General features: G+C 43.8%; 1 protein-coding gene across 3 annotated transcripts in view; it reads right to left on the reverse strand.

Annotated features, from left to right (window-relative positions):
• The window catches only part of dclk1a (doublecortin-like kinase 1a), a 221,143-nt gene extending 215,196 nt beyond the window's left edge, over nt 1–5,947 (reverse strand). For all 3 annotated transcript variants that reach the window (XR_006080692.1, XM_042311413.1, XM_042311414.1), the window contains exon 1: nt 5,894–5,947. The gene's annotated coding sequence lies outside the window, so the exon portion shown is untranslated. The remainder of the gene's footprint in view (nt 1–5,893) is intronic.
• Nucleotides 5,948–7,498: the final 1,551 nt, after the last annotated feature.

The raw sequence follows: 7,498 nt of genomic DNA on the forward strand, positions 1-7,498 counted from the left end.
TGTGGATGGACAGTATAGTAGGATGTGGATGGACAGTATAGTATGCTGTGGATGGACAGTATGCTGTGGATGGACAGTAGGCTAGGCTGTGGATGGACTAGGCTGTGGATGGATAGTAGGCTAGGCTGTGGATGGACAGTATAGGCTAGGCTGTGGATGGACAGTATAGTAGGGTGGATGGACAGTGGCTGTGGATGGACAGTATAGTAGGCTGTGGATGGGTAGGATGTGGATGGACAGTAGAGTAGGCTGGCTGTGGATGGACAGGATGGATGGACAGTATATAGGCTAGTGGATGGACAGTAGAGTAGGCTAGGCTGTGGATGGACAGTAGAGTAGACTAGGATGGGCTGTGGATGGACAGTATAGTAGGCTAGGCTGTGGATGGACAGTATAGTAGGCTAGGCTGTGGATGGACAGTATAGTAGGCTAGGCTGTGGATGGACAGTATAGTAGACTAGGCTGTGGATGGACAGTATAGTAGACTAGGCTGTGGATGGACAGTATAGTAGACTAGGCTGTGGATGGACAGGCTGTGGATGGACAGTAGAGGCTAGGCTGTGGATGGACAGTATAGTAGGCTAGGCTAGGCTAGGCTGGCTGTGATGGACAGTATAGTGTGGAGGACTAGGATGGGCTGTGGATGGACAGTATAGTAGACTAGGCTAGGCTAGGCTAGGCTGTGGATGGACAGTATAGTAGGCTAGGCTAGGCTAGGCTGTGGATGGACAGTATAGTAGGCTAGGCTAGGCTAGGCTAGGCTGTGGATGGACAGTATAGTAGGCTAGGCTTATTATACACTGCTCAAAACAATAGAGGGAACACTGAAACAACACAATGTAACTCCAAGTCAATCACACTTCTGTGAAATCAAACTGTTCACTTCGGAAGCAACACCGATTGACAATAAATTTCACATGCTGTTGTGCAAATGGAATATACAACAGGTGGAAATTATAGGCAATTAGCAAGACACCCCCAATAAAGGAGTGATTCTGCAGGTGGGGACCACAGACCACTTCTCAGTTCCTATGCTTCCTGGCTGATGTTTTGGTCACTTTTGAATGCTGGCGGTGCTTTCACTCTAGTGGTAGCATGAGACGGCTCAACCCACACAAGTGGCTCAGGTAGTGCAGCTCATCCAGGATGGCACATCAATGCGAGCTGTGGCAAGAAGGTTTGCTGTGTCTGTCAGCGTAGTGTCCAGAGCATGGAGGCGCTACCAGGAGACAGGCCAGTACATCAGGAGACGTGGAGAAGGCCGTAGGAGGGCAACAACCCAGCAGCAGGACCGCTACCTCCGCCTTTGTGCAAGGAGGAGCACTGCCAGAGCCCTGCAAAATGACCTCCAGCAGGCCACAAATGTGCATGTGTCTGCTCAAATGGTCAGAAACAGACTCCATGAGGGTGGTATGAGGGCCCGATGTCCACAGGGGGGGGTTGTGCTTACAGCCCAACACCGTGCAGGACGTTTGACATTTGCCAGAGAACACCAAGATTGGCAAATTCGCCACTGGCGCCCTGTGCTCTTCACAGATGAAAGCAGGTTCACACTGAGCACGTGACAGACGTGACAGACGTGACAGAGTCTGGAGACGCTGTGGAGAACGTTCTGCTGCCTGCAACATCCTCCAGCATGACCGGTTTGGCGGTGGGTCAGTCATGGTGTGGGGTGGCATTTCTTTGGTGGGCCGCACAGCTCTCCATGTGCTCGCCAGAGGTAGCCTGACTGCCATTAGGTACCGAGATGAGATCCTCAGACCCCTTGTGAGACCATATGCTGGTGTGGTTGGCCCTGGGTTCCTCCTAATGCAAGACAATGCTAGACCTCATGTGGCTGGAGTGTGTCAGCAGTTCCTGCAAGAGGAAGGCATTGATGCTATGGACTGGCCTGCCCGTTCCCCAGACCTGAATCCAATTGAGCACATCTGGGACATCATGTCTCGCTCCATCCACCAACGCCACGTTGCACCACAGACTGTCCAGGAGTTGGCGGATGCTTTAGTCCAGGTCTGGGAGGAGATCCCTCAGGAGACCATCCGCCACCTCATCAGGAGCATGCCCAGGCGTTGTAGGGAGGTCATACAGGCACGTGGAGGCCACACACACACTACTGAGCCTCATTTAGACTTGTTTTAAGGACATTACATCAAAGTTGGATCAGCCTGTAGTGTGGTTTTCCACTTTAATTTTGTGTGACTCCAAATCCAGACCTCCATGGGTTGATACATTTGATTTCCATTGATAATTTTTGTGTGATTTTGTTGTCAGCAAATTCAACTATGTAACTATGTGTTCTTTTTAGTGTTCCATTTATTTTTTTGAGCAGTGTATATATAAAAGATGCGCACACACAGAGAGGCCAACGCACACGATGTCCCGAGATTCAAACACAGCTAAATCGTCAGTCTTCATATCCTGGTCTAAGCAGTTGTGGTGTTGATGTAGTGTTACTTTGTGTGAATGAACGGAATAAAATGCGTGTGTTGCTTTTTAAGCTATCATGTTAAAAAATATACTGTTGTTCAATCAGGGTGTCAAAATGGCCAGGGTTAACTAGCGTTGATTGTTCAATGTGACATTTCTAGTGTTGATTCAGGTGTTAAATTAACTCTGTAAGTATTACATTAACACTCGTTGGTGTAAAAGTACTCCAGTGTTGGTGTTAAGAACTGGTGTTAAACAAAAACCACACCCATTATTATCATATTTCCCAGCATGCTCTATTTAATGATTATAATTTTTTTTAGTTCCTGTGGGACTCCCAATCACGGCCGGTTGTGATACAGCCTGGATTTGAACCAGGGTGTCTGTAATGATAACTCTAGCACTGAGATGCAGTGCCTTAGACCGCTGCGCCACTCGGGAGCCAGGGAGCTACGGCAGGTAGATTTTTGGAATTGTTTGTTTCAAGCTCTATGTTTTTGCGTTAACAGTGTATTTGGAAAGTATTCAGACCACTTCACTTTTTCCCCCCAAAAATGTCATTTACAGCTTATTCTAATCTTATCTAGGCACAATACTCCATAATGGCAAAGCAAAAACAGTTATTTTTTTGAGGAGGGGATAAAAAACAGAAACATAACATTTACATAAGTATTCGCACCCTTTACTCAGTACTTTGTTATTGGCAGCGATTACAGCCTCGAGTCTTCTTGGGTATTATGCTACAACCTTGGCACATCTGTATTTAGGGAGTTTCTCCCATTCTTCTCTGCATATCCTCTCAAGCTCTGTCAGTTTGGATGGGGAGCGTTTCTACACAGCTATTTTCAGGTCTACCCAGAGATGTTCGATCAGGTTCAAGTCCGGGCTTCAAATACTTGTCCCGAAGCCACTCCTGTGTTGTCTTGTCTGTGTGCTTAGGGTTGTTGTCCTGTTGGAAGGTGAACCTTTGCCCCAGTCTGAGTTCCTGAGGGCTCTGGACCAGGTATTCATCAAGGTTTTCACTGTACTTTGCTCCATTCATCTTTCCCTCGATCCTGACTAGTCTCCCAGTCCCTACCATTGAAAAATATCCTGCTGCCACCACCATGCTTCACCATAGGGATGGTATTGGCCAGGTGATGAGCAGTGTCTGGCTTCCTCGAGATGTGACACTTGGCATTCATGCCAAAGGGTTCAATCTTAGTTTCATCAGACCAGAGAATCTTGTTTTTTATGGTCTGAAAATCTTTTAGGTGCCTTTTGGCAAACTCAAAACAGGCTGTCATGTGCCTTTTACTGAGGAGTGGCTTCCGTCTGGTCATTCTACCATTAAGGCCTGATTGGCGAAGTGCTGCAGAGATGGTAGTCCTTCTGGAAGGTTCTCACATCTCCAAATAGAAACTCTGGAGCTCTGTCAGAGCGACCATCGGGTTCTTGGTCACCTCCCTGACCATGGCCCTTCTCCATCGATTGCTCAGTTTGGCAGCGTGGCCAGCTCTAGGAAGAGTCTTGGTGATTTCTTCCATTTAATAATGATGGAGGCCACTGTTTTCTTGGGGATCTTCAATGCTGCAGATTTGTTTTTGGTACCCATCCCCAGATCTGTGCCTCGACACAATCCTGTCTCGGAGCTCTGGGGAAAATTCCTTTGATTTCATGGCTTTGTTTTTGCTCTGACATGCACTGTCAACTGTGAGACCTTACTGTATATAGACAGGTGTATGCCTTTCCAAATCATGTCCAATCAATTGAATTTACCTCAGGTGGACTCCAATCAAGTTGTAGGAACATTTCAAGGATGATCAATGGAAACAGGATGCACCTGAGCTCAATTTCGAGTCTCATAGCAAAGGGTCTGAATACTTATGTAAATCTGGTATTTCTGTTTTTTATTTGTGCAAACATTTCAAAAAAACTGTTTTTCGCTTTGTCATTATGGGGTATTGTGTGTAGATTGATGAGGAAAACATTTAATTTAATCCATTTTAGAATAAGGCTGTAATTTAACAAAATTTGAAAGGGTCAGAATACTTTCCCGAATGCTCTGATTAATTACATTTATGCAAATTAAATATAAATACAATTCTAAACTAATCAAATCTGTTATATCTGAAATGTTTGTTTCAGTTAAGATGCCTAGTCTCATGTTTTAGTCTTCCCAACCCGGCAGTCAATCTGAATGGAGGTGATTAAAAAAAATCTAAATGTTGGATATCCCCACTCTGGCTGGATTCCAGTAGGAATGACAGCATACTGTGACTTGCAGGCCTTATGTGGCCTGTAAACCACGAGTTTCAGGCCACTGTATTAGGGTCAAACTAGGTCCTCTAAATAAGGCCTTATGAATGATATGTTGTATGTGCTAAAGAATTTAATTTGAATGATAATATATTAGCTTAGAATTCACTCAAAGCGCAAAGGCACTGTGGGAAATATGAAAAAAAAAGGCTTTACACTAAGAGGCGTATTAATTTAAAACTGAAAAGTGTGGAACTGTATAAACACTGGACCAGTGTTAAATGTAACACTATCCGTGTTGATTTAACATTGGAGAACTTGCTGTGAAGGACTCAGGGAACACCATAACAGTGTACATTTAACACTGACCTATTGTAAACATTTAATACATAAGTGTGTAATACAAGGTATTAATGAACCCATAACAGTGCAACTTTAACAATGAGTTCGTCATAGTTAGTTAGTTAGTTAGTTAGTTAGTTAGTCTGTTAGTTAGTTAGTCTGTTAGTTAGTTAGTTTGTTATTTAGTTAGTTAGTTTAGTTAGTTAGTTAGTCTGTTAGTTAGTCTGTTAGTTAGTTAGTATGTTAGTTAGTTAGTTTAGTTAGTTAGTTAGTTAGTCTGTTAATGCCGCTGGTGTTGGAGTGTTAAAAGGGCAACCCTTTTTAAAAGTGTAAATTCAACACATTTTGGTGGTTCTCCTATAAACGCGTTGAAAGTGTGAAATTTAACACCCACCGTGTTCAATTTACAGAACGTATTTTTGCTGAGTAATGCAGTTCACACACTAACTAGCCCAATTGCTTACACCGACATGTTCTCCTCGATTACAATTCAAACAAATGCAGAAAATGTGAAAAGATTCAATGACAAACTGAATTTTCTTAACTGGAAAAATATGTTTGATTGTGTTGTTGTATCCAATTGACAATATAAAGGGGTTTCAAATAGGTCATGTAGAACACTTTCCACGGTATCGATCGATCTGATCAGCATCAGTCATATCAACAAATAAACAATGATTTTCCACCACAGAGACGGGGCTGTGAATGACATATTTCCAATAATAGCCACATAGAAAAGGAGACAGAGAAACACTTGCTTTAGCAATGTTAACATATGTTTCCCATGCCAATAAAGCCCTTGAATTGAAACAGAGACATGGATAGACACGCACTGACTTTTGCTTATGTCCCTACAGTAAAGGATAGTTTTCCATAGTTTGCTTACCTAAGAGGTTCACTAAGGATTCTGTCACCTCCAGTCTTGCTGCGTGTATTTCCCCCCCCCAGAGAACTGAAGAATGGGTTTCAGTAAACAGTAGCCAGTGTAGTGTAGACTCGGGACCTTTTTCCTCTTCCCTGATGGCGATCAGAAACCGCAGTTTACGCAGAACAGCGCAGACCTTCTTTGTTGTCCCGTGGATCTCTCCTCCACCACCACTACCAGTGAGCGTGTGTGTGCTTGAGAGAGAGAAAGAGAGAGAGAGAGAGAGAGAGAGGGTGCGTGGAGGCTGGGCTGGGCTGGGCTAGGCTTGGCAGCAGCTGCTCGCTCTATACCCCTCCCTCCCTTCTCCTCTCTCTCTTCTCCTCCCTCCCCTCCCTCTCTTCTCCTCTCTCCCTCCCCTTCCTCTCTTCTTCTCCCTCCCCTCCCTCTCTTCTCCTCCCTCCCCTCCCTCTCTTCTCCTCTCTCCCTCCCCTTCCTCTCTTCTCCTCCCTCCCCTCCCTCTCTTCTCCTCCCTCCCCTCCCTCTCTTCTCCTCCCTCCCTCCCCTTCCTCACTTCTCCTCTCTCCCTCCCTCTCCTCTCTCTCTTCTCCTCCCTCCCCTCCCTCTCTTCTGTCGTGCCGTGATTTTCATTGAGCCGTCACTCATTGTGATTCAGTCCCACACCTCGGGCTCCTGCTACAGACCAGCATCCCCCACCTCACACGCAGCATGCCCCCCAGCCCACGAGACACCCTGAGCTGTCAGGTCCCACAAAAATATACTACAGTTTACTATAGAATACTACTACAGTACTTACTATAGAAGACTACTACAGTTTACTATAGAATACTACTACAGTACTTACTATAGAAAACTACTACAGTTTACTATAGAATACTACTACAGTACTTACCATAGAAGACTACTACAGTTTACTATAGAATACTACTACAGTACTTACTATAGAATACTACTACAATACTTACTATAGAATACTACTACAGTACTTACCATAGAAGACTACTACAGTTTACTATAGAATACTACTACAGTACTTACTATAGAATACTACGACAGTTTACTATAGAATACTACTACAGTACTTATTATAGAATACTACTACAGTACTTACTATAGAATACTACTACAGTACTTACTATAGAATTCTGTAGCAAACTGTAGTATACTGTATACTACTATAGTACAGACTGTAGTATCCCTCGAGCATGTGTAGTACTTACTATATAATGTTATAGAATACTATAGTGAATACTGCAGTATTATCAGCTAAAACACTACAGTCCACAAAAAAACATGGCAACATTTTTAACTATAGTAAATACTACAGTATTTAATATACCCTGCCTATTCCCCCTCCCCATATCCCACTTTATGTCACCCATAAGTGAGAAACCTACAGAACATCCCAAATATAGACCATTACTGTGTTCCATACAAATGTGCAGAAAAAAAAGCAGAAGCTCTGAGCTGTCTGTTCAGACAAGAGTTCGACCTACCTACTGGTTATGAAACTTTTGCTCTTTTACGATTTCTCCAGTAGGTTTCCTGAAGGAGAAAACTTCCACTTTATGTCAAAGATAATATATTTTTTTAAACACTATGATAAAT

This window comes from Oncorhynchus tshawytscha, linkage group LG33 (assembly GCF_018296145.1).
Source record: "Oncorhynchus tshawytscha isolate Ot180627B linkage group LG33, Otsh_v2.0, whole genome shotgun sequence".
Lineage (NCBI taxonomy): Eukaryota > Metazoa > Chordata > Actinopteri > Salmoniformes > Salmonidae > Oncorhynchus > Oncorhynchus tshawytscha.